Source organism: Dama dama, chromosome 23, assembly GCF_033118175.1.
Source record: "Dama dama isolate Ldn47 chromosome 23, ASM3311817v1, whole genome shotgun sequence".
NCBI classification, from domain to species: domain Eukaryota; kingdom Metazoa; phylum Chordata; class Mammalia; order Artiodactyla; family Cervidae; genus Dama; species Dama dama.
The window spans coordinates 63,931,756-63,957,129 of NC_083703.1; the positions used below are offsets into that span (position 1 = coordinate 63,931,756).

Genomic DNA, 25,374 nt, shown 5'->3' on the forward strand with positions numbered 1-25,374 from the left:
GCTTGTCAGAAATGCAAATTATTAAAATGATTAGATCTTATCCCAGGTCTGCTGAATTAGAAACTCTGGGGGTGGGACCCAGTAGTCTATGTTTTAACAAGCCCTTCAGGTGATTCTGATGCACACTAGAGTTTTGGATCCGTAGCTAATATACTCTTGAGAGGTTCTGGTGTGAGACGAGCAGGGTTTTTTAAAAAGCCTAGAGGTACTGGGAGTAATCCAAGAGTCCCTCCCACCTAGCTAAATGCAAGCTCGGATTTAGCTGCGCTCACCAGCCTCTGCTAGCTCTTCCTGCCGGCAACTGGTTAGTGAGCAAGGGCTTCTGGGCTTGTAGTCCTGATAGCGCCGGAGCTGGAGGCGCCTGCGCGTTGGCCGCCAACTCGTTCTAGTAGCTGTGGTCAGGGCTCGGGACCGGCTGCCATCTTAGTCGAGGGACTGAAGAGTAGCCGCCGCCCCGAGTCCCGGTAAAAACCCGCGGGCGGACTGGAGGCAATTTTGGGGAGAGGGAGAGTCCTGGATGAACATGTTGGAGGAGAGCGAGAGGTAGAGGAGTGCGGCGCGTCAGCCCGGACCCCGGAGCCGCGGCTGCTTCCTCTTCCCTCAGAGCCGGTGTCCGTGGGGGGCGCGGGGAGCTCGGGCTAGTGGTAGGGGCCGGGTGGAGGGGTGGCGGGGGTGGGTCGTCTGGAAGCCCCGAGCGGCCACTGTTGGGCTCAGACGTTCGGAGCCTCTCGCTTCGCGGGCGCCAAGTTCTGGGAGAACTGGGCCCCAGCGGGCGCCCCCGGGGTCTAGCCCAGAGCCCGTCGGCCCCGCCCGGGGGGCTACGCTCCCGCGGCCCGGCCTACGCGAGGGGCCCCGCGGCAGCGGCCGGGGCGGGCGACGTGGCCCTGCGAGGGGCGGCGGCCGGGCCCACCTGCCACCCGCTGCCCTTCCCGAGACTTTTTGGAGCCCCCACTAGCGAGAGGGGCCAAGTACAGCGGCTGCCTCTCTTCTCTCTTCCGCTCCCCTCTCGGTCTATTGTCCCCCAGCGTGGTGGTCCCGGCCCCGGCGTCCTCCTCCGCGCCCGCCGCCGCCGCAGCGTCCCCGCCGGCGCCTCCCGGCGCCGAGTTTTGCAGACGTGGAGCTGTCACTGCCCTTCCTTCTGAAAGTGCCCTTTTCTTTACCGGAGAGAAGAAAAAAGTAGTCGTGATGAGGACAGGACTTAGTGGGGACTAAGTGGGGAAATCAAGTTCTTAGACTTTGCTTCGGGCTGCGCCGTAGAGCGAAACACAGGATCTCTGCGCCCCAGGTAGACGCTGGGCCTCAAGTTAGCGATGTAACCTGGTGGATTTGCAAACTACCCGAAATCCACGATTCTCCAGTAACAACTCACCTTGTTTTCTTGCTTATATTTGTATCTTGTTAGATTTTCCGCTATTATTCTACAGCTTCAGTATATTTTTGGGGAGTGAGGGGTGGGGAAGGGAGAGAAATTGCAGGGAATTTTTTTCTGAAAATTAGCGAGGCACTTGAGCCAACCATCTATCACTATACTTAGTTGAAATCTTGCATGTATTCCTAATATAATTAGATCTTAGGGAAGTACTAGAGGCAGTGTATTTCCACCCTCAAAATGGGTTAAGGACTTGTTTCTCGGCCGAAATAAAGTTCTCAGAGCAGGTCTAGTGAGAGTCTTCATCGTGTGTTCATAGGTTTACTCAGGTTACAGTTACTTCATTTTTAACATTTAGAAATGAAGGTGGAAATTCACCTGCTGTTTTGAACAGTGGATGTAAGTTTTTTGGGTGTGAATCCAAAAGGAATTCCTTCATCTTCAGCATATGAGTCAAGAAGGATATGATATGAAATAAACAATACTTCCTCAGTGTATTCTAGAGTAAATCATTTTTCCATTCCTTAAAGAAACATCTTTACACCAACTGGAAGAGACAAACCAGTAGCCCCCCCAATTTGGTTATTAGAATAATCAGGGCAGCTTTTTTAAAAGTAGAAATTTCAGAGCCTTATTTCCTGAGATTGATTTAATATGTTTGGGTTAGCCTTGAGGATTAAAACTTGCCTCAGGCAATTCTGATGGTTTTGGAAACCATTGAGACAATACTTTGTATAAGCCAAAAGCTTTGAGATGGAAGAGGAAGTAATCAGTTGTGTCTGATTGATTTGAGGAGGAAGAATCTGCTTGAAGCTGAAGTTGGGTCTTCACTGAAGTTCACTGTTGGGTCTTACCTGAAGTTTTATTGTGATGGAGAAAGGGAAGGACCGGGCAGACAGGAAACACCTCAATACTGTTAGTAAACACAGGATTGTGGAAGATAAAAGGGAGCAGGGAGTGGGATGGGGGAAGGAGAGCATTATGGATGTGAAGCAAAAAAAAACCCAAAAAAACCCTTGTTTTATGTTGTTAGCAATAGATGCAGATTTTTAAACAGGAAAATGATATTGAGTATATGTTTGCTTTAGGAAGATTGCTTTGTGACAGGAGTGAAAGGATGGAAGAGTGGCTGTTGCAGTGGTTTAGGTGAGAAGGGAAAGGCTTGTCCTCATTGAGAGGCTGTGGGCATGATCAAGGGATTAAATTTAGTTCTTTACTAGTGCAATATTGTCCTATTTTTGTATGAGGATTTCTTTAGTGCCAGTCTGGGTAAAAGGTTCCTTTTCTCTCAAAAGAACCAATTAGCAAATCAGAATAATATTGCTAGGTTATATATGTTAATGGTATCAGAATTTGTTGTTAGCATCCTTGATCAGATGCAATTTGTAGAATTTAGAGATTAGACTGAAATTTATGACTATCAATGCTGTTGATTTATGAGCTTGTTGGGAAGTGTTGTTTCTCCCACCCTCAGAAACTTGGTTTTAGAGTTGGGGGACTCCCCTGGTGGTCCAGTGGCCAAGACTGTGCTCTTAGTGCAAGGGTCCTGTGTTCGATCCCAGGTCTGAGAACTGGATCCCACATACTGCATCTGAGACCCAGCACAGCCAAATAAATAAATAATACATATTAAAAGAAAGAGTTGGAAGAGATTGTAGAGATTATCTAGTCCACAGTAGCAGATATATTTTGTTTTATGGGCCAACTTCCACTTGAAGTAGCTGCCAGAAGCCCTGTGTTGAGAAGGATTTTAATCATAAGGGTTCTCTGGGAAAGTGAGTTATGATTGATTAGTGATGACTCCTGTGGACACTAGTTATCTAGTGGTTAGTATCTCATATGTGCCAGGTATATGCTGTTCTTGGACTAGTCCAACCTTTTCTGTTTTTTTTTTTTTTTAAACAAAGAATCAGAACTAAAAGTAGAACTAAGTTTTGTAACTCTTAGTCTGTTCTCCAGTGTACCAAGATGAATGTGTACTACTAAAGAGCTTTTGGTATTAGACCAAAAGAAAAAAGTATTTCTAGCCTGTGCCTCTTGACTGTTTAGTTAAGAGTTTAACAAGGAACTTTGGCCTAGAAGTGAGTTGTATTCATTCTGGCTTAGGAAATTTGTGTTTATAGTCACAGAAAAATAGCCACCCTCCGCCGCCTTTTCTTGTTCCTCACCCTTCTCTGTTTTGGGTTTAGGGGATTGGTTTCTTCCATGTTACGGGGATAGTCCTTACTGTGACCTCAAAAGGTAGAGTATGTATTTATATGGCCATCCTCATTTTGCCATGTAGCTATACGCAGGTGGGGAGTTACCCTATAGAATGTGTTAAGTACCCCCCCCCCCGCCCCGTATTTATAGCACCTAGCTAAATTTTGGGCTTATAATATGCACTCAGTAAAGGCATGTTGATTTTTGTGGCTGTAAATGATACTGGCTTTGAGTCAATATAAATTAGCAAGTGGGGTTGAAGAATTGAATTGCAACATTCTCTCACTGAGAGGTCAGCCCTCTGCTAAAAATGTTGGGCTGGAAACTAGCCTCACAACTAGAAGTAGTTAACCAGAAGCTGTTCCTTTTTTCTGTCCTCTTTCAGTCTAGCAGTCTAGCTGCCAGCTCAGCTCTTTGCTTCTTTACAGAATTGACTATACTCAGATCCTTGGAGTACTTTTTTCTTTTCGTATCCCTAGGAGCTTCCAAGTTGCAGGGATAGTCCTTACTGTGACCTCAAAAGGTATAGTATGTATTTATATGGCCATCCTCATTTTGCCATGTAGCTATACACAGGTGGGGAGTTACCCTATTGTATGGGTGAGTCATTTTCTTCCCAATTTAACCTTTTTATCCTGCCTGCTCCATCAAAAATTATCTATCCTATGAAACTTTTTAAAGGACATGGTGCTGTCCTATTCTAAAGGTCATTGCTGATCTGATGTATTTAACCATAGGAGTAATGTGTTAATGGACCCTCCTTCTTTCTCAGGTAACATGCATTTAACCGTGGCCTTCTGGAGACAGCGCCTTAATCCAAGGAAGTGACTTCAAACGGTGAAAACTTCAGGTATGGTGGCATGCCTGTGAGAGAGAGTGGGGCTCAGAAATGATGCTGAGGGTGAGTTCTGGTCCTGTTAACAGCTGTGGAAATTATGGGGAGAGACCAGTGTTGATGCTGGCTACATCACTTGGTTGAAGACATAGTTTCCATTTGGGTCTGAAACCCAAAGCTACCTCTACAAGGATTAGCCTGTGAGCTACATTGTTTTCTTAATTTGGGTCCTTTGACTTTTCTGTTTTTCTAGCTTCCCTATACAGTCATACACTTTTCTGACTTGTGCTATTTTAGAAACATTTATCTCTATACTTGTCCATACATGTGCACCTATATGGTTAAAATGTGTAGGAATTAAAAAGAAAACAGTATAGTTCAAAGGAAAAAGAATAGAGGACTTGGAAAGAAAAGGTCTGGGTTCTGATTTGATTTTGCTAGTGACAAACTTGATTGTTGGCAAAGTATTTAATCTTGGCAAGACTCAGTTTATATACCTGTAAAATAGTTATGTTGAGTTCTGCCTGCCTCCCTGGCATTGCTGTGAGGATCAAATAAAATAATACATATTAAATCTTTAGAAAAAAGTGAATTCCCATCTTAAGGCATTATCCAGATCTATAAGGTGGGAGGAGTTGGCAATAATATTGAAAAGGAAAACAGGACAGGACAGATTCATCTTAAAAGATCAGGAGAGAAAAAAAAAGACCAGGAGGAAGAAAAGGAAGTCTGCTGGTTAAGAGAAAAAGTAGAGCACAGGAAAAGTCAAGCAGTAAGAGAATAGGGAGTGAATGAAGTAGAGCACATGAATTGGTTGGTGAGAAAGCTGTATAGGAAAGAGGATCCCTTTCATTTGCTTAACCTTAACCTTGCGACTGTTATTACCACATCTCTTCATATAAGGGTCCCATCCGAACTTAAGCTTCTTGTCCCCATTGTAAAATCATAGTAAAATTGTGTGACCATTTGTGTTTAGTTTATATTTTTGTTAACAAATTGCCTTATAAATGCCAAGAGACCAAGGCTATGGCTTGCTTATTATGGTATCCCAGGTCAGTGCTATAATCAAATGTGTGATTAATCTGTGGGGGTTTTTTTTGTTTTTTTTTTTTTAATAATTACGAAGAGAAAAGGAGATGGTAGGGTGCTTTGTGAGATACTAGAGAAAGGAAGTGGATAAGAGGAAAAGTAGATAAATCAGAGGTGAGAGGAAGAATTCTCAGAGGATAATGAAAGGAAAGACATGAAAATGAAAAAAGTATGTAGAACAACAGGGGGAAAGATGGCATTATCTGCAATCATTGGAACAAGGCAAATTTCATATCTTTAGTAATGATGTAATACCTCACAAAAAGTTATGTACTGGGGAAGATCATCCTCCGTACCAAATATCTTTAAAATATTTTTAAAAGTATCCATTTCATCCTGAGCTCACAGAGTAGTTCTTTGTGGAAAGAAAACTGGGCCAGCATTCAGGAAATATGTGTTCTGGCCTTGATATTGCTTGTTACTTAATTTCTGTGATCTTCAGCAATTTGCTTAAATCCCTGGACTGCATAACTTTCTACTGAAGGTATGAACATGGTGCTTTCTTCTTCCAGCTCTTTGATTATTCTTTGTGCTGCTTATGCCAGCTCACAAATTTTTCAGGGCTTTGTTGATACAATGTGGGACTGGTCTCAGAAATATCTTATAATATAATAGGACTTCAAGCATCTATTGCTTTATAAATGAGAGCCATTTTAAATTCTACTTTATTTTTTATTTTTAGCTGGGCCATGCAGGTTGTAGGATTTATTCCCCCCTGCGGTGGAAGCTCGGAGTCCTAACCACTAGACCCACCGAGGAATTCTCTTTCTGCTTTACTCATTGGTTGAGAGACCTGCAGGAAACCTAAGTATAGAAATGTTGAGCTTGTAATATTAAGCAAGCGTGTATTGAGCCCTGTTATGCTAGTTCCCAAGGGATACTCTATCTCAAGGATTTTATGTTGTTGTGAGGAAGATAAAACTGTTCACTAGTAATTATTGTAAAAAAGCAAGATGATAAATGCTATAATAAGGATTTCATTGCATTTCAGTTTAAGATGTTTGGATTTCTTGGTTCCTTTATTATAACTGAATATATGCTAACTGCAGGGACTCGTGGAAAAAAGCAGTCCCTGCCCTCAAGAAACTGAATTTTTTTCATGTCTGCACACTGTTTACTCTCATAGATATATCCTTCCACCCCAAGAAAGAGAAGAGTTTTGTGCTGTATCATCACTTTGTGGTTTTGAACTAAGGAGTCATCTCATTATTGAGCTTACCTTACTCCAGAAATAGTCTGATAACAAACATATAGTTTGATTGGATTCCCTAATATTTCAGTTACAGAGAAAGTTTTCTTTTAAGGCGAGGAAAAAAATTCAAAAATGCCATCTGCATTTAGGTGAACTGTGGTTTGCTTCTTAGTCATTTGTGAAAGAAAGAATAGGCTCTAAAATTTCGTCTCTTTGAGTCTTCATTCCAGGCAGTTAATTCAGTTGGTCACAGAAGAAAGGATGGTAGTCTAAAGGAATCATATTGTAGGGATTAACAGTGTTCCCTGGAGTTAGACTGTCTGATTTTGAATTCTCACTGTACCTTGAGTACTGGTAATGTGACCTTGGCTGAGTTGCTTTACTTCTCTGTGCCTTAGTTTTCTCATTTATAAATCAAGAATAATAACAGTGTATATCCATAGGGTTGTTGTGTGGATTAAATGAGATAATATATTTTTGCTTGAAATAGTTGGTTCACAATAAAGCAGGAAATGTTAATTGCCAGTGTTGTTATCATTATCACATTATCATCATCACCAACCTTCTCTGTCTTAAAATTATCATCTTAATTTATTAATTCATTCAGTAAATTTATAAAAGGGGAGCACTGTAAAGTCAGATGCCTACAAGGGCTAGATTTAAATAGTAATGGTAGAGCAGATTGGGACTTAAGTGATTTAGGGAATTCATGCTACTCCAGTGGGGCAGCTGTTAGGCAGCTTTGGTTTACTTTTTTTAAAAAATTGAGGTGAGATTTATCATTTTAAAATATATAATTCACTGTTGGCTCACTATCGATCTGGCGGGGGGTAGGGCAGGAGGCATATAGATTAAGTGTGACCTGAACATCTTTTTTATGAAGAGAAGCTGGAATTTCAGATTTTGTGAGAAATTTTTATTTTTAAATGTTGGCAATGTAATGAATTCATAAAAATGCCATGAGCCAGACAGATTTACCACCGTGGACAGACTTTGTCTTGTGGGCTGCTGTTCTGTAACCTCTGATCTGGAGCTTGACTTTTTGCAGCATAACCCATGTTGACTGCCCTCTGGGAAGAGTCCTTACTCACATAGAGATTTTTAAAGTTCAAGTGATACCTTACTGCTATCTAGGGCTGAATGAGGCGTGAACAGAGAAATTAAGGCAAAGAGGAGGAGGGAAGTTATTTAAAACTGGGATTCAGAATGGGAAAATGGCAGGAATGAACTTAAGATGGTGAAAGAAAGTGCAGTGAATTTAAATTAATCTGAAGAGGGCTTGTGTGGTCCCAGTAAGAATAGAAAGTTTAGAAAAATTAAGAGACCAATGTAGGGGTAAAATAATTTCTCTTCTTCCCTTTCAGGTTCTTTGACTGGTCTAATAATTGCTATAAGACAGATTAACAAGAGAAAAACAAATTTCCTAAGTACATTATGGGAGCCTCATAAAACAGACCCAAAAGGCAGCCATATAGGGCTTATATAAACATCCTGAGCCTTATAAGAAAAGGGGGTAGGGGCTGGTGATACAAAGGGAAGAGGAGAGGAGATGTTTGGAAAATAAAGGTTGCCCTGTTGCTTAGTTAAGTTTCTTCTCTTTCTTTCTTTCTCCAATCATCTATTTGGCTGTGCCGAGTCTTGGTTGCTGCCTTCAGAACCTTGTAGTTGTAGCGTGGGAACTCTTAGTTGCAGCATGTGGGATCTAGTTTCCTGACCAGGGATCAAACCCAGGCCCCCTGCATTGGGAGTGTGGAGCGTTAGCCACTGGACCACCAGTAAAGTCCCTGCAGTTAAGTTTCTTAGGTAAAAAGATATTTTCTGGTAATAATTCTCTTCTTGGTACAGGCCTCTTTTCCAGTGTAAATGTAGGCAGTTGTGGGAGGGAGAGGGGTAAATCACTTTTGCAGCTGAGTTTTGATTGTCTTTAGCTCAGAATAATTCTTATGCCAAAGTGGCATATTATGGGGTAGTGTACTCTGCTGCCCTTCAGCAGTCTTCTTATTTTAGGATAAACTTAAGTCCTATTGACTGGTAGGATGAAGTGGTATTTTATGAAGTTTATTTTGTTGAAGTCTGTAATATTTATTAGGGTTGGTAGGGTCTGGAGGCAGGGAGAATGAAAAGTGACAGACAAAAGCTTGTATTTGGGTCACCCTGTGACAGTGGGACGCTGCAGTACGGAGGCAGATTTTGAAAGCTCTTCCCATATTCATTCTTTTGTAATAATTGGGATATGTGAGGATAATACTGAAGAGGCTACCCCTGCGTTTTGATAAGGATCTTCATTACTCTCAGCCCTGGCACCCTCTTTAATGATGGGTCATGTATATAGTGTCATAATTTCCCAGCTTTAAAAGAATAGAAAAGATAAAATCAAAGTAGTTCAACTGCTTATTATATTTCTAGTTTAGCAATTTTGGTCATCTTGATTAACCTCTTCTGTAGACTTTAAACATGGAATTTTTTTATTTACCAAGGTTTGGAAACAGTGGCAAAAGGTTTTCTTGTGGAAAAGACGTAGAATTTTGTTGCAGAAACGTGACACAATAGTTAGTTTATGATTCAGAATGTTTAAAGAAACTGATAAATGCAGAAAGGTGAAATATGTTCATTTTGTATAGCCTGAGAAAGTGATTTTCAGGATTTAATTTTCAGTAGGCCTTGGTTCTGTTTACACTTTTCTCATGAAACTTTTCTTGACATATACAGGAAAGTTAACTTCTTAATCTTGACTAAAATGCAAAATGTAGTTATTGTAAGTAGTCTTTTTAATAAGTAAATCGAATAGTGTGTTAGAGCCTGAATATTCAGAATATTTGAGAAATAGCAACTTTTCCCTCATCAATGAATAAGAACACTGACCTGAGCCTATGAAAAGTAGACAGAGTTGCAGCCATCGTAGAAATGCAGCAAAAGGATCAAATTGAGCTAAATCCAAGTCTCATTTAATGCAAAGAGAATTTGTTTTTTGAACTTTTGAAGCATGGTCTAACCTAGATTTTGAAGTTCATTCGTTCTGAAAATTTAAAGAGATTTTTAGGTGGTTCATTTAATTATGGGTCTGCTTTGGAAGGAAAGGAATATTGAAGAGGGATTAGCTGCATTTGCTTCTGTGGAAAGCTAGTAAAAGGGAAATCCTAGATTATCTTTTACCCTTGAATTTCTCGAAAGAAAGATAATTACTATAGGTCTTAATGAAACACTGTCAATGTATGTATTGAAATGTATAGAACCTGGCTACTGTTGCTTTTTATTGTCCAGAATGTTGCTGACATTGATGTGCAGTCATCTACTCTCCCTTTCTCTTTGCCCTTCAGGATTTAAACTTTTTTCCTTTATTTTTTCTTGTTGGAGTTTTGGGAGAGTATGGAGATGTAGCATAGATGTTCAGTCTGCTCTGTTGATTTTACTGTTTAAATTGATATTTTCATTTATAAGGGGCAAAGAAAATGATAGACTTATTTGTCCTGAATATTTTTTGTCATTGTGATAAAATATGCATGTTAGTAAAATATGCACAAAATTTACAACTTCAACCATTTTTAAGTGTTTAATTCAGTGATATTAAATATATTCCCATGCTGCATACCTATTATAACTATGCATCTCCAGAATTTATCATTCCAAAGTGATACTCTGTACGTGTTATTAAACAATAATACCATTCCCCTCCCTGGTAATCACTGTGTTAATTTTTGTCTCTATAGAATTTGACTATTCTTGCTACTTCATATCAATGGAATCATACAATATTTGTCCTTTGTGTCTGGTTTTTTAACTTAGCACAGTGTCTTCAAAGTTCATGTTGTAGCATGTTTCAGAATTCCTTTCTAAAAAGCTGAATAACATCCCATTTTTTGTGTATAGTCACATTTGTTTATCCGTTCATCTGTCGATGGCCTTTTGAATTACCTTTTGGCTGTTGTGAATAATGATGCTGTGAATGTGGCTATATAAATATCTGTTCAAGTCCCTCCTTTCAGTTCTTTAGGTAAATTCTCAGAAGTGGAACTGGTGGATCAAGTGGATCCATGGCGGGTTTTTTTAAATTTATTTTTTTATTGAAGTATTATTGATTTACAAATGTTAATTTCTGATGTACAGCAAAATGACTCAGTTATGCACTTGTGTACATTCTTTTTTATGTTTTTTCCATTATGGTTTATCCCAGTGCTTCCCAGGAGGCTCAGTGGTAAAGAATCTGGCTGCCATGCAAGAGACTCAGGTTTGATCCCTGGTTCAAGATCATACCCTAGGGAAGGAAGTGGCATTCCACTCCAGTTTTCTTGCCTGGGAAATCCCATGGACAGAGGAGCCTGGCAGGCTACAGTCCAAAGGGTCACAGAGAGTCAGACACGAGTTAACAACTCAACAACAGCAACATGGTTTATCCCAGAATATTGAATATGGTTCCCTGTGCTATATAGTAGGACCTTATTGTTAGTAATTCCATGTTAATTTTTTTAGTATCCGCCATAGTGTTTTCCCCAGCCGCTCTGCCTTTGTACATTCTCACCAGCAGTTCTAAGAGTTCCAATTTTCTACACCCATGCCAACATTTCTTTCTTTCTTTTTTTTTTTTTAAGAATAGTCATTCTAATGATGAGAGAAGTGGAATCTCATTGAGGTTTTGGTTTGCATTTCTCTAGTAATTAGTGGTACTTTCTTTTCCTATGCTATTTGTATATCTTCTTTGGTGAAATGTCTATTCAGTTTCTTAGCCCTTTTTTAAATTGGGTTGTTTGATTTTTTAGTGTTTTAATTATCTTGTAGGCTACTGGCCACATCTACTGGATCTCATACTATTCCTCCTCCTTTCCTGTTATTGACAAAGCAGTTAGAACCATTCTCTAATATATAGTCCCTCAGTAAATGAATGTTTGATAAAATATTAAAAGTAGTGCTTTCTGGAAAGGTAAAGGGTGGTTGGGGCAGGATTTTCATTACATTTTCTTTGGTTTTATAATTCTGTATTTTCTTTTAACCATTTACTTGGTGGGGTAAACATTTATAAAGGATTAAGCTTTAGGCAAAGAAGTCCGTGCGTCATCCAGATTTTATTTTGGAGAAGGAAAATATCTTTTAATATCTTATTAAAAGAAATTTGACTCTTATAGGACTTGCTGTTGCTACTGCTTGCCTAAGAAAATATGAATCAGCCTGAGGTATCCAGACAAATATTTTACCTTTTGTAATTCTGAAAAGGAAAAAGTCTGTTTTAATCATTTCAGTGATTACTTGATTTTTGTGTGATGATTTTGATTTTCTTTTTTGTGCTATTTATTAGGGTTTTTTGTTGTTGTTGTTCAAGAGGGATTTGAGAGTGGTCCTAGACTCAGTATATAAATAATTTTGAAATGGACCAAACTTGAGTTCAAGTTCAGGTATGCAGTCACAGATTTTTTTTTTTTCCCCCCCCTATTTGTTTGCTTGTTCTGTTCTGTTCTTTTTTGGGGGAGGCTCATTTATGGAACTGTGGTTTTAAATCATGAAATTAACGTTGAGCAAGGGTAGAGATCTCAGTTTTTGGCTGCATCTTCTGTTCTGACCTTGGACCATTCATTTTGATTAGGTTGTCTGTCTATTATTGAGTTATAAGAGTTCTCTGTGAATTCTGGATATAAGCCCTGTATCAGATAAGTGTTACATCTTAGAGATATATTCTCCCAGCCTTTTGCTTGTTTTTTTCATTTTCTTAATGGTGTCTTTTTAAAAGTTACTAATTTTAATTAGGCTTAATTTCTCAATTTTATCTTTTGTGGATGGTACTTTTGGTGTCACAGCTAAGAAATCTTTGCCTGATTGGACACTCCATTTAACTTTGCTGGATTTACATGCATTTATCTGTAAGAACAAATAAGATGTGTGCGGTATTTTGCTTTCTTTGAAATGGTATTTTATTCAGTGCCTTTGGGACTCAAAGTAGAGGAGGTGGTTTTTTTAAATTTTTTAAAAATTGGAGTATAATTGCTTTGCAATATTGTGTTAGTTTCTGCTATACAACAAAGTGAATTAGCTATATATATACACACATATATCCCCTCCCTCCTGAGTCTCCTTCCTATCCCCCCATCTCACCTCTTGGGTCATCACAGAACATGAAACTGAGCTCCCTGTGCTATGCAACTTCCCACTAGCTATCTGTTTTATGCATGGTAGTGTGTATATGTCAGTGCTACTCTCTCAGTTCCCCCCACCCTCTCCTTTCCCCCATGTCCACATGTCTAGTCTCTATTCCTGCCCTGCATATAAGTTCATACGTACCATTTTCCTAGATTCCACATATATACGTTAATATACGATATTTATTTTTCTCTTTCTGACTTCACTCTGTATGACAGACTCTAGGTTGATCCACATTACTGCAAATGACCTAATTTTATTCCTAAAGGCTACTATTAAACCATATATTTATATACCACATCTTCTTTATCCATCTGTCTTTCGATGGAGATTTAGATTGCTTCCATGTTCTGGCTATTATAAATAGTGCTGCAGTGAACATTGGGGCACATGTGTCTTTTTGAATTATGGTTTTCTCAGGGTATATGCCCGGTAGTGGGATTGCTGAGTCGTATGGTAGCTCTATTTTTAGTTTAAGAAACCTCCATACTGTTCTCCATAGTGGCTGTGTCAGTTTACGTTCCCACCAACAGTGCAAAGAATTCCGTTTTCTCCACACCCTCTCCAGAATTTATTGTTCATAGATTTTTTTGAGAGGAGGTAGTCTTAGAATAGAATATTAAGGTGAAAATTTGCAGGCCCAAACTGGAGTGTAGAATTGACTCTGCTTTCCTAATCCTATTTGTTTCCTAATGGGTAAATGGTTATTTGTCCCAAATGGCAACCCACTCCAGTATTCTTGCCTGTAGAATCCCATGGCCGGAGGAGCCTGATAGGCTATAGTCCACGGGGTCGCAAAGAGTCGAACACAACTGAGCAACTTCACTCACTCACTCACTCACTCTGCCCCCAATGTTTACGACTCTTGGAAATAAATGATTCTGAATTTTTTCCCTGGATTTTTAATACAATGTTTAAAACTATGCTTTTTAGTTCTTTTAGTATAAATGCATAAACTTGTTTATGTGGTGTACACAGACATCACTTGTTAGCTCATTATTGACATCTGGTTTCCTTAATAATTCTCTTTTTAAAAAAATGTTGATTTTGGCTTCCCTCTGTCTTGCTGCTCCCAGGCTTTCTCTAGTTGCCATGAGGAGGAACTACTCTTCAGTTGCAATGTGCAGACTTCTCATTGCCGTGGCTTCTCATGCTGTGAAGCACAGGTTCTAGGCCCATGGGCTTCAGTAGTTTGCTCAGTGGCATGTGGAATCTTTCTGGAACAGGGACCAAATCTGTGTCCCTTGTATTGGCAGGTGGGTTCTTAATCACTGGACTACCAGGGAAGACTGATCATTCTTAAACAGCGTGTAAGAATGATCTGAGAAAGGTTTGCTGGAAGGATGGGATGGTGGTTATCCAGTCTTATTTTGAGGAGAATTTATGGGTTTAAGAGAGAGTCAGAAACAAGAGTTCTTGGACACCAGGAAATTCAGCTTTGTATTTAATTAAGTTGTATAGTTTCACACAACTATACAGAAGAGAGCAATATTTAGAGTACCACAACAGTAGTTATATTTATTGTGGCATGTTAAATCCTTTAAACTCTAGCAGTAAATAGTCAAAGCCAGGACGCAGCTTATAATAATAGTTAACATTAAGATGTTTATCAGAAAGCTGTTTGGGAGAACTGGGAGAAAAATTGCCTTCTGTAATACTAGGTGCAAAGTTCAAACCAGCAAATGAATGTTAAAAGTTACAGTTCTGGTGCCAGTTTCCTTCAACTCTTTTATACTGTTGAACCCTGAAAATTGTACCTTCTTATGTTTCTCTTTGAGTAAGATAATTGTCTTTTTTATGCCTATGCTTTAGAATTCACTACTGGATTCCGATTTGGCTGGAAGATGGGGAAGAACTTTGGATTATCTGAGATCATTACATGATGTTCAGAGCCAAAGTGTCACTGTTGTGGGGGTACGGGGTGGTCTCCATCCTGCTTCCCTATTAAGGTAACTTTCTCTGGTAAATAGGAAAGCAGATTTTTCCCCATTGGAAGTGGATCTGAGTTAGTTTCTCTCCTTTTGTTGAGAAATTAAGTTATGGGAATTAGCATTTACTTTCTACCCCAACCCAAAGAACTCTTAATCCCTCTGTCAGTATCTTTGTCAACCCATATGCCAAAGTTAGCTCCTTTGCTATCATTAGTGGAGAATGAGATCTAAACATTGCTCTTACAGTCTTTGCTGCTGTGACCCCCATGAACAGGAATTAGTTTTCAGCTCAGCTGGGTAATGTGACTACTGGTTGCATACACCAGAACTACTTCAAACCTCCATGTTTCTGCTTCCAACTGGGTTGAGGCTGGAGTCCATAATGAGGACAGATTTTTAAAAACAGGGCTTTTGATATGTAGCTCTTTCACTTGAGTAGGGGTTTGGGAGCATGGCTGAATGGCCCTATCCATGGGAAACTACTCAGTATTTAGTTACCATGTATGCTTTTGTATTTTAGTAAGGCTGAGAGTTTAGCTTCATTTGGTTTTAGTTCTCTGAATACCACTGTGTATTTTAGCTCTTTGAACTCTGTCTGTACTTTCTGCTTCAGCAAGCAGTTTTTCTTCTTACTGGTTTTGTGTGTTTTCTGAAATGTCTTTTTGGTGGCTTCTTTTAAGAAATTACAGGCCTATATAAAATTATCAAGTTTTGTAAGATAAATTAGATATGGCCTATAAAAATAACATTATGTTGGATGTGTTATTTCTGAAAAGAAACCCAAGCAAATTTCATAATGCCCTGGTTATTTAATGATTTATTTATAAATAGGATACATATTTTAAAATAAGGCTAGAAATGTAGTTTCTCTGTTTGTTTCTTATGGGATAAGATGTTACTGAAATAATCTTGTGAAATGTGTGTCTTTCCACAATTTTTTCCCCACTTCCTTTCATGAAGATGTTAAGGTTAGTTTTTATTGCTGGCAATGTTTTAGCACCTCCTTTTTACATTAGACATTCAGTCACATTTTTCTAATGTGATAGTAAACATTACTCAAAATAAATGATAAAGTGTTAAGAATTGGCCCTGTTTTAAGTTTCTTTGTACCTGACAAGACTAATAAGTAATGGATTATTTTAATATTGTACTAGATTTTAGATTCAAATTGCTATCTTCATTGACTCAAATCACAGTGGTTTACCAGGTGAAGATACAGGCTCTACAGTGTATTTGATTATGAAAGAGTTTTAAAAAATCATGTGAAAAGTCAGTTTTCCATAGGAAATTCATAGTCATCTATCTCCATTTCTGTGAATTTTAAAGCTGTAAATGGAGGCAAAGTTGAAATTGGCTTTAGAAATAATCTTTGGAGGAGGTGAAAGAAGAATAGATTGTAAAATGAAAGAGACATTAAAACAGATAGATTAATCTAACAATGAGATACAGAGGTAGAAGAGAGATCCTAGAAAGGGAGAATGAGTCCTGGAGAGATCTCCCCAAGATACATAAATCTAATGTCAGGGTTTTGTTGTTGTTGTAGAAACTAGATTAAGAGCATTTTTTGGTCTCCCAGACCCATTCCTTAGGAAGCACTCATTTTTCTGTCCCAATGGTTTTGCCTTTTCCAGAATGTCACATAAATAGAAATCATAGGCTATGTTAGTTTCTTAGGATTGCTGTAATAAATTGCCACAAACTGGGCAGTTTTAAAACAGCACAGCTTCATTTTCTCCCCTTGTTCTAGGTGTCTAAAAGGCAAAATAAGGTATAACTAAAGTTGGAACTTCTCAGGAATAATCAGTTCTATGCCTCTGATTCCTGGCATTCCTTGTCTTGTGTATATCTCTCTCCAGTTTGTGTCTTCATCTTTAACTTGATCCATTATAACTTTATCTTGATTATATTTGTGAAGATCCTTTAAGACCAAGTAAAGTCAAATTCTGGTTTCCACATGGACATAAATTTGAGGGGAGACACTGTTCAACCCAGTGGTAGCCTTTAAAATTTTTAATTAATGTTTTAAGTGTTTAAAAAATTTATCATACAGTGATTGGCTTTTTTTTGGGTGTTCAGTTGGGTCGCCCAGTCGTGTCCGACTCTTTGCGACTCCATGGACTGCAGCATGCCAGGCCTCCCTGTCTGTCACCAACTCCCGGAGTTTACTCAAAATCATGTCCATTGAGTTGGTGATGCCATCCAACCATCTCATCCTCTGTCGTCCCCTTCTGCTCCCACCTTCACTCTTTCCCAGCATCAGGGTCTTTTCCAGTGAGTCAGTTCTTCGCATCAGCTGGCCAAAGTATTGAAGTTTCAGCTTCAACATCAGTCCTTCCAGTGAATATTTTTGGGTGTACAGTTGTATGAATTTTAACACATTTATTGATTCTTGTAACTAATACCACAATCAGGATACAGAACAGTTTCATCACACCAAAAACCTCCCTTGTGCTGTATTTTTTAGTCAAACTCACCCTCAGTTCTTAACCTCTGGCAGCCACATATTTGTTCTCCATTTCTGTGTTTTGTCCTTTTGGAGACTGTCACATAAATAGAATAGTACATATTAAACTTTTTGAGAAGGGATTTCACTCAGTATGATGCCTTTGAGATTCCTCTGAGTTGTTGTATTTTTAAAAACTTATTTGCTTTTGGCTGTGCTCGTATTTGTTGCTGGAATAGGCGTTCTCTAGTTGTGGTAAATGGAGCTACTCTTCATTGTGTGTGAGCTTCTCATTGTGGTGGCTTCTCTTGTTGGGGAGCACAGGCTCTAGGTGTGCAGGCTTCAGTAGTTGCAGCATGCGGGCTCAGTATTCGAAGCTATCAGAATTAGTTGCTCTGAAACATGTGGAATCTTCCCGTACCAGGAATTGAGCCCATGTTGCCTGCTTGGCAGGTGGACTCTCATTCACTGTGCCCCTAGGGAAATCCTGTTGCATTTTGTTAAAAAAATTGATCGCTGAGTAGTATTCCTGTGTAAATGTACTACAGTTTATTGATTTACCTGTGGAAGGAGATTGGCTTCCCTGGTGGTTCAGGGGTAAAGCATCTGCCTACAATGCAGGAGATGTGGATTCAATCCCTGGGTCCGGAAGATCCCTTGGAGCAGGATATGGTAACCCACTACAGTGTTCTTGCTAGGAATATTCAATGGACAGAGGAGCCTGGGAGGCTACGGTCCATGGGGTCATAAAGTCAGACACTGCTGAAGTGACTGAGCACGCATGCACATGGAGGGAGAGCACTTCGTTTCACATATTTTGCAACTGTGAATAGAGCTGCTATAAACACTTGTACAGATTTTATATGGACATGACTTAGTGACTAAACAACAGCAGCACTTTATAGGTATTATCTCAATCTTTAAACCAAAACTACAATTAAGTTATTCCTGTTTTATGGATGAAGAAAGTAATTCAGTAATTTGCTTATGTTTACACAGTAAACAGTGCATGTGGATGTGTAGAGATGTGGATCTAGATTTATTTGACTCCAAAGCCTGCACACTTAATTACCATGTTATAGTATCTTTTGGAATGCATGCTATAGAGTAGACTAGAAGAATTGTTTCTGCTTTCGAGTTTAAGGAAGGCTACCAGATGAGATGCTTGAGCAGAATATTGAAGGTTAAGAGAAGACCAGATGACCAGAAATTTAGGGAGATAGTGGGGTGAAGTTTTAACGGAACAGGATAAAATTAAACAGATGGCATTTTGGAGAATGATGAATAATTTTGTGTGATTGGAGCCTAGGATATGTATGGGAGAATGGCATGTGAAGTAAGATAATAGGCAAAGCAGGTTCATGGCAGATCATCAGAGGTGTGTAGAAAGTTCATCTTAGAAATCCTTTGATAACACTACGTGGACAGGTTGGGGTAAGACAAGGAGAAATACTGAAATGAGTATGATAGTGCAGGAAGAGCCAAATGAAGGGAGTAGTAATGGGCATAATGAAGAAGATGTAAAGTTTAATTAGAAGATATCCCACCCATGTCCAACTGTTTTATTCTAATGTCTTAAGAATTTTTTTGCCTCTTCCATACTTCCCAGTTTTATGCCATGAGTGTGATGTATGTAGGATGTTACATGTTTTTCACTTTAATGCTCGAGACCATGTGTTAGCAAACTATGACCCGTGGGAGGACTCTGGCCCTCTGCTTTTTTTTTTTTTTCATAAATAAAGTTTTATTGGGATAGCCCCATTCATTTTATGTGTTCTCTGTCACACTACAATGGCAGTTGAGCAATTGTTACAGAGATCATATGGCCCCCAAGTCTAAAATGTTTACTCTCTGGCCCTTTACAGAAAAACTTTGAAGAGCAGCAGATTGAAAGCTTTCTTCCATCTAATAGCTAAAATGCATGTGATAGTGCTTACTTAATATTATATATTGTTCTTTGTTAACTAGGTGACTGACCACATAGTCATTCACAATCTACCCATAGTGTATTTGGAAATTTTTTTGAACCTGGGCTGTGGTTCCCTCTTGTTTAATAATTTTTAAGTTATTTTATTTTTCTGAACACAAGATCAGATCATGTTCAAATAAAGGTAGTTTTACTTCTTTCTCTGCAGTCCATATACCTTTTGTTTGATTTTCTTGCCAAGTTACACTGGCTAGAACCTTTGAATAAAAATGTTGAGGGGTGGCATTCTTTTCTTGTTCTTGATTTTAGGGGGAGAGCATTCAGTCTTTTACCATTAAGTAGAATGTAAGCAGAGACATTACTTTGCCAACAAAGGTCTGTCTAGTCAAAGCTATGGTTTTTCCAGTAGTCATGTATGGATGTGAGAGTTGGACCATAAAGAAAGCTGAGCACCGAAGAATTGATGCTTTTGAACTGTGGTGTTGGAGACGACTCTTGAGAGTCCCTTGGACTGCAAGGAGATGCAACCAGTCCATCTTAAAGGAAATCAGTCCTGAATATCCATTGGAAGGACTGATGCTGAAGCTGAAACTCCAGTACTTTGGCCACCTGATGCAAAGAACTGACTTATTGGAAAAGACCCTGATGCTGGGAAGGATTGAAAGTGGGAGGAGAAGGGGACAACAGAGGATGAGGTGGTTGGATGGCATCACTGACTCAATGGACATGAGTATGAGTAAGCTCCAGGAGATGGTGATGGACAGGGAGGCCTGCTGTGCTGCAGTCCATGGGGTTGCAAAGAGTTGGACATGACTGAGCAACTGAACGGAATTGAAGCTATAGTTTTCTTTGTTTTGTTTATTAGATGCCCTTTTCAGGTCGTGGAAGTTCTCTTTTATTTCTGGTTTCTTGAGTGTTTTTACCATGAAAGGGTGAATTGTGTCAAATGCCTTTTCTGCGTTGAGATGATGTTGTTTTTGTACTCTGTTCTAATATGTATATGTAATATGTATTACATTGATTGATTTCTGGTTATTTATCCAAGCTTGTATTTTTGGTATAAATTCCACTTGGTCATGGAATATTACTTAACTCAATTTGCTTGTATTTTGTTGATTATTTTTGCCTCTATTCAATATAAGAGATTCACCAACTGTGTACAAGGGATCCAGTTTCTCCACATCCTTGCCAACACTTTTAATCTCTCTTTTTTTGGTTATTATTGGCTGCACCATGCAGCATGTGGGATCTTAGTTCCCCAACCAGGGATTGAACCTGTGCCCTCTGCATTGGAAGCATGGACCACCAGGGAATCTCCTGTTTGGAACTGTTATAGAGTGGTTTTTTGGTTGGTTGGTTGTTCTTTTAATAAAATGATGTCATCTGGGGACAGATAATTTTCCTTCTTTCTTTCCAATTTTTTCTTTTTTTTTTTTTAATGCCTTAATTGCTTTGGCTAGGACTTCTAGTACTGTGTTGACTAGAAATGGTGAGAGTGGGCATCCTGTCTTGTCCTAGTATTAGAAGAAAAGATTTCAGATTTTCAGTGTTGAGTGTGATGTTAGCTGTGGGCCTTTTCATATGTAAAACATATTTTATTTTGTTGAGGTAATTTCCTTCTGTTCCTAATCTGACAGCTTTTTTATGAAACAGTATTGAATTTTGTCAAATGCTCTTCTACATTAGTTGTGATGTTCATGTGGTTTTTATCCTTTATAGTAATGTGGTGTAATACATTGATTTTCTTTATTTTTTAAAAAATATTTTAATTTTATTGGAGTATAGATGATTTACAGTGTTGTTAGTTTCCGGTATATGGCAAATGATTCAGTTATATATATTTTCATTCTTTTTTAGATTCTTATCTCATATGGATTATCACAGAATATTGAGTAGAGTTTCCTGTGCTATAGAGTAGGTCCTTGTTGGTCACACTGATTTATTTATTTTTGTATGTTGACCCCATTTTGCATCCCAGGGATTAATCAATCCTATTTGGTCATGATGTATTAATCTTTTTAATGTGCTGTTGAATTCAGTTTGCTGGTATGAAAATGAAACATATTGAATGTTATAATGTGGTGGCTCTGGAAATAACCAGATTCTTCTCCCATTTCATAGTTTCTTATTGCTGCCTGCTGTGATTGTCATTTGATTGTTTCAGACTAATTTTGTATAGTCCTGCTTTCTTTGTCTTGTATGGTCTCTGAAGTCTGTTCTGTTAGATTAGTAGTTTGACAGACAACCTTCTCACTGATAGATTGATATAAAATAGGTTTATAATGTTTAAGATTCAAGCGTACAAAATTATATTTTGACTTCTGTATACACTGCAACATGCTAACTACCAAGAGTTTAGTTTCCATTCATCACCATGCACTTGATTTCCTTTATGCATTTTGCCCTTCCTGCACTTAATTTCTGCTAACCACTATTCTGTTCTGTGTGTTTATTTTTGTTTGGTTTGTCTACTCACCCTCCCACCCCCTACACACATATGAAAGAACATACAGTATTTGCCTTTTTCTGTCTTACTTCACTAGCATAATACCCTCCAGGTCTATCCATGTGGTTGCAAATGGCAAAATTTCCTCTCTCTAAAAAAAAAAAAATTTTATTTTTAAGCTGAGTAGTAGTCCCTTGTTTTAAATATGTACTACATCTTTTTTATCCAGTCATTCACAGATGGCAACTTAGGTTGTTTATGTATCTTGACTCTTGTATGTAATGCTGGATTGAACATCAATCTGCATATATCTTTTCAAAATAGATGTTTTTGAATTTTTTGGATAAATACCTAGAAGTGGAATAGCAGGATCATATTCTTAATTTTTGAGAACTCTCCATACTGTTTTCAATAGTGGCTACAGTAATTTGCACTCCCACAAACTGTGCAAGGATTCCCTTTTCTCAACATCCTCTCTAACACTTGTTATTTCTTGCCTTTTTGATAATACTTACTCTAATGGTGTGAGGTGGTATCTCATTTGTGGTTTTGATTTGCATTTCCCTAATAATTAGTGATGTTGACAGCTAAGATTTTATGATTTCAGGTATTACATTCAAGTCCTTAATCCATTTTGAGTTGACTTTGTGTATGGTGTAAGCTGGTGGTCTAGTTTCATTCTTTTGCATGACCAGTCTTTCCAACATCATTTATTGAAGAGACTGTTCTCCATTGTATGTTCTTTTCTCTTGTGTTGTGTATTAATTGTCCGTGTATGTGTGTGTTTATTTCTGAACTCTCAATTCTGTTCCATTGATTTGTGTGTCACTTTGACGATACCATGCTTTTTTGATTACTGTCACTTTGTAATATAATTTGAAATCAGAGTGAATGATACTTCAGCTTTGTTTCCCTCTATTCCCCTCAGGATTGCTTTGGCTTTTTGGGACCTTTCGTTGTTCGATACAAATTTTAGTATGTTTTTGTTCTTCTGTTTCTGTGAAAAATGTCATTGGGATTTTGATAGGGATTGCATTGACTCTGTAGATTGCTTTAGGTGCTTTAGGTGATATGGACATTTAAAAATGTTAAATTCTTCTAATCCATGAGCCCAAATACCTTTACATTTCTTTGTGTTGTGTTCAGTTTCTTTCAACAATATCTTTAGTTTTCAGAGAAAGATGATCTTTCACCTACCTGGTTAAATTTATTCCTAGATATTCTTTTTGTTGCAATGGGATCCCATGTACATGGGATTGTTTTTCTTAATTGCTTTCTGATGATTTGTTGTTGGTGTATAGAACAGACTTTTATATATTGATTTTTTTTTTTTGTACCCTGCAACTTTAGTGTATTTTATTTCTAATAGATTTTTTGGTGAAAAAATTTTTTAATATATAAAACTATGTCATATTTATTTCCTGTGATTTTTAGTAAACTGTAGGACACCCAGTTGGCATTGGAGAATTGCTTGTTGGTGTGGGGAACCCACCCACTGCACTCAACTTAAGACATGTGGGTATTAGCGACCAGCACCTTTACACTGTTAAGAAAATGGAAAGAGAAGCCATGCTGCTGCTACTGCTAAGTCACTTCAGTCGTGTCCGACTCTATGTGACTCCATGGACTGCAGCCTACCAGGCTCCTCCGTCCATGAGATTTTCCAGGCAAGGATACTGGAGTGGGGTGCCATTGCCTTCTTCGAGAGAAGCCATAGGCTGTGAGAAAATGTTTGCAAAACACGTAAAGGACTTATATTTAAAATACACAAATAACTCTTAAAATACAACAGTAAGAAAACAATGAGTAAAATATCTGAACAGATACCTCACGAAACAGTGTACATAGATGGTAAATAATCAAACATATGAAAAGATGCTCAACATCATGTCACATGGGAATTAAAAACTAAGCCACTAGTGAAACATCATTGTACACCTATTAGATTGTCTAAATTCCAGAAATACTAAATTCTGACAGTATCAAATGCTTGTGAGGATATGGAGCAGTAGAAATTTTCCTTCAGTTCTAATAGGAATGCAAAATGGTACAGCCACTTTGGAAGATGATTTAGGCAGTTGCTTACAGAGCTAAAACATAGGTTTACCCTTATCATCCTGTAATTGTAGTCCTCTTTACCCAGTTGAGTAGAAGACTTACATCCACAAAGAACCTGCATGATAGTCTTCATAATTGCCAGAAGCTGGAAGCATCTAACATCCTTCAGCAGGCGCATGGATACACAGTGGAATAAACACATGTGAAATGTTTATTCAGCAAATTTTAAAAAACTGTCAAGCTCTGAAAAGATATGGAGGAAACTTTAATCGTAGTACCAAGAAGCCAGGCTGAGGCTCTTAAATTGTGTGAGTCCACTATCTAACATTCTGGGAGAAGCAAAACTGTAGAGACAGTAAAAAGATAAGAGGTTGCCAGAGGTTCTTAATGAGGGAAGAAGAATAAATAGGGGAAGCAAGGATTTTTAGAGTTGTAAGATGATTCTCTGTGATACTATAGTAGTGAATACATGGCAGTTATGCATTTGTCAACATCCTTAGGACCGTATAAGGTTCATAAAGAGTGACCCTTAGTATAAATTGTGGACATTAGTTGATTAAAACTGTAGAGTATTTCAGGTACTGATTAGCAAAGCAGACAAGGTTGCCTACCTTTGTAGAAATTAATAAAAAGTCAGAAAAATTTCAGTGATGTGGTAGAAAGTAATAATATGGCTACATTATACTGGTTAGTCAGGGAAGACCTGAGTATTAACTTGAGGGCTGAATGCAAGATGTTAGCTATTCAAAGATAAGTGGGAAAAACATTCTCAGCAGAGGGAACAGCTAGTGTAAGCCTGTAAGTCCAGAATGACTTTAGTGTGTTTGAGAAATAGAATCCAGATTTACAGTGGCTAAGGAGGAGAATGTTATGAGGAGAACTCAAGAAAGTAGGTCATGTATGGAATGAAGTGGAGTTTCTTTAAGCCAGAGTGAGGAATTTGGATTCTATTTTAGGTGAGATAGGCAATTATTGGATATTTAAGCAGACTAGAGCAAGATCTAATTCTAATATTTAAAAGAGTACCCTAACTTTGATGGGAAATGGCTGAGAGGGAGAAGGAGCAAATGCAGAGGCAAGGAGCCTTATTTAGTCACTTGTAACAGTTTGTTGACAGGGAAGGGCTGGGTGTGGCTTGGGCTAATGTAGTTAAAAGAAAAGTAAGCCTATATTTTAGGGTATATCAGTTCAGTCGTGTCTGACTCTGCGACCCCATGAATCGCAGTATGCCAGGCCTCCCTGTCCATCACCAACTCCCGCAGTCTACCCAAAACCCTGTCCATCGAGTCGGTGATGCCATCCAGCCATCTCATCCTCTGTCGTCCCCTTCTTCTCCTGCCCCCAGTCCTTCCCAGCATTAGGGTCTTTTCCAGTGAGTCAGTTCTTTGCATCAGGTGGCCAAAGTATCGTCAGCTTCAACATCAGTCCTTCCAATGAACACCCAGGACTGACCTCCTTTAGGATGGACTGGTTGGATCTCCTTGCAGTCCAAGGGACTCTCAAGTCTTCTCCAACACTACAGTTCAAAAGCATCAATTCTTCGGCGCTCAGCTTTCTTCACCATCCAACTCTCACATCCATACATGACTACTGGAAAAACCATAGCCTTGACTAGACGGATCTTTGTTGGCAAAGTAGTGTCTCTGCTTTTATTTATTTATTTTTATTTATTTTTTGTGTGTGTGTCTCTGCTTTTAAATATGCTATCTAGGTTGGCCATAACCTTCCAAGGAGTAAGCGTCTTTTGATTTTATGGCTG

The 25,374-nt window shown here is 38.6% G+C and overlaps 1 protein-coding gene across 2 annotated transcripts in view; it reads left to right on the plus strand.

Moving 5' to 3' along the window:
- The first annotated feature begins 331 nt into the window (after window positions 1–331).
- Window positions 332–25,374, plus strand: part of ITCH (itchy E3 ubiquitin protein ligase) — a 95,787-nt gene continuing 70,744 nt past the window's right edge. Inside the window, exons 1-2 of one of the 2 annotated variants that reach the window (XM_061127102.1) lie at window positions 332–464; window positions 4,344–4,421. The gene's annotated coding sequence lies outside the window, so the exon portion shown is untranslated. Of the gene's footprint in view, window positions 544–4,343; window positions 4,422–25,374 lie in introns of both variants that reach the window. The other variant, XM_061127103.1, reaches the window with a different exon arrangement.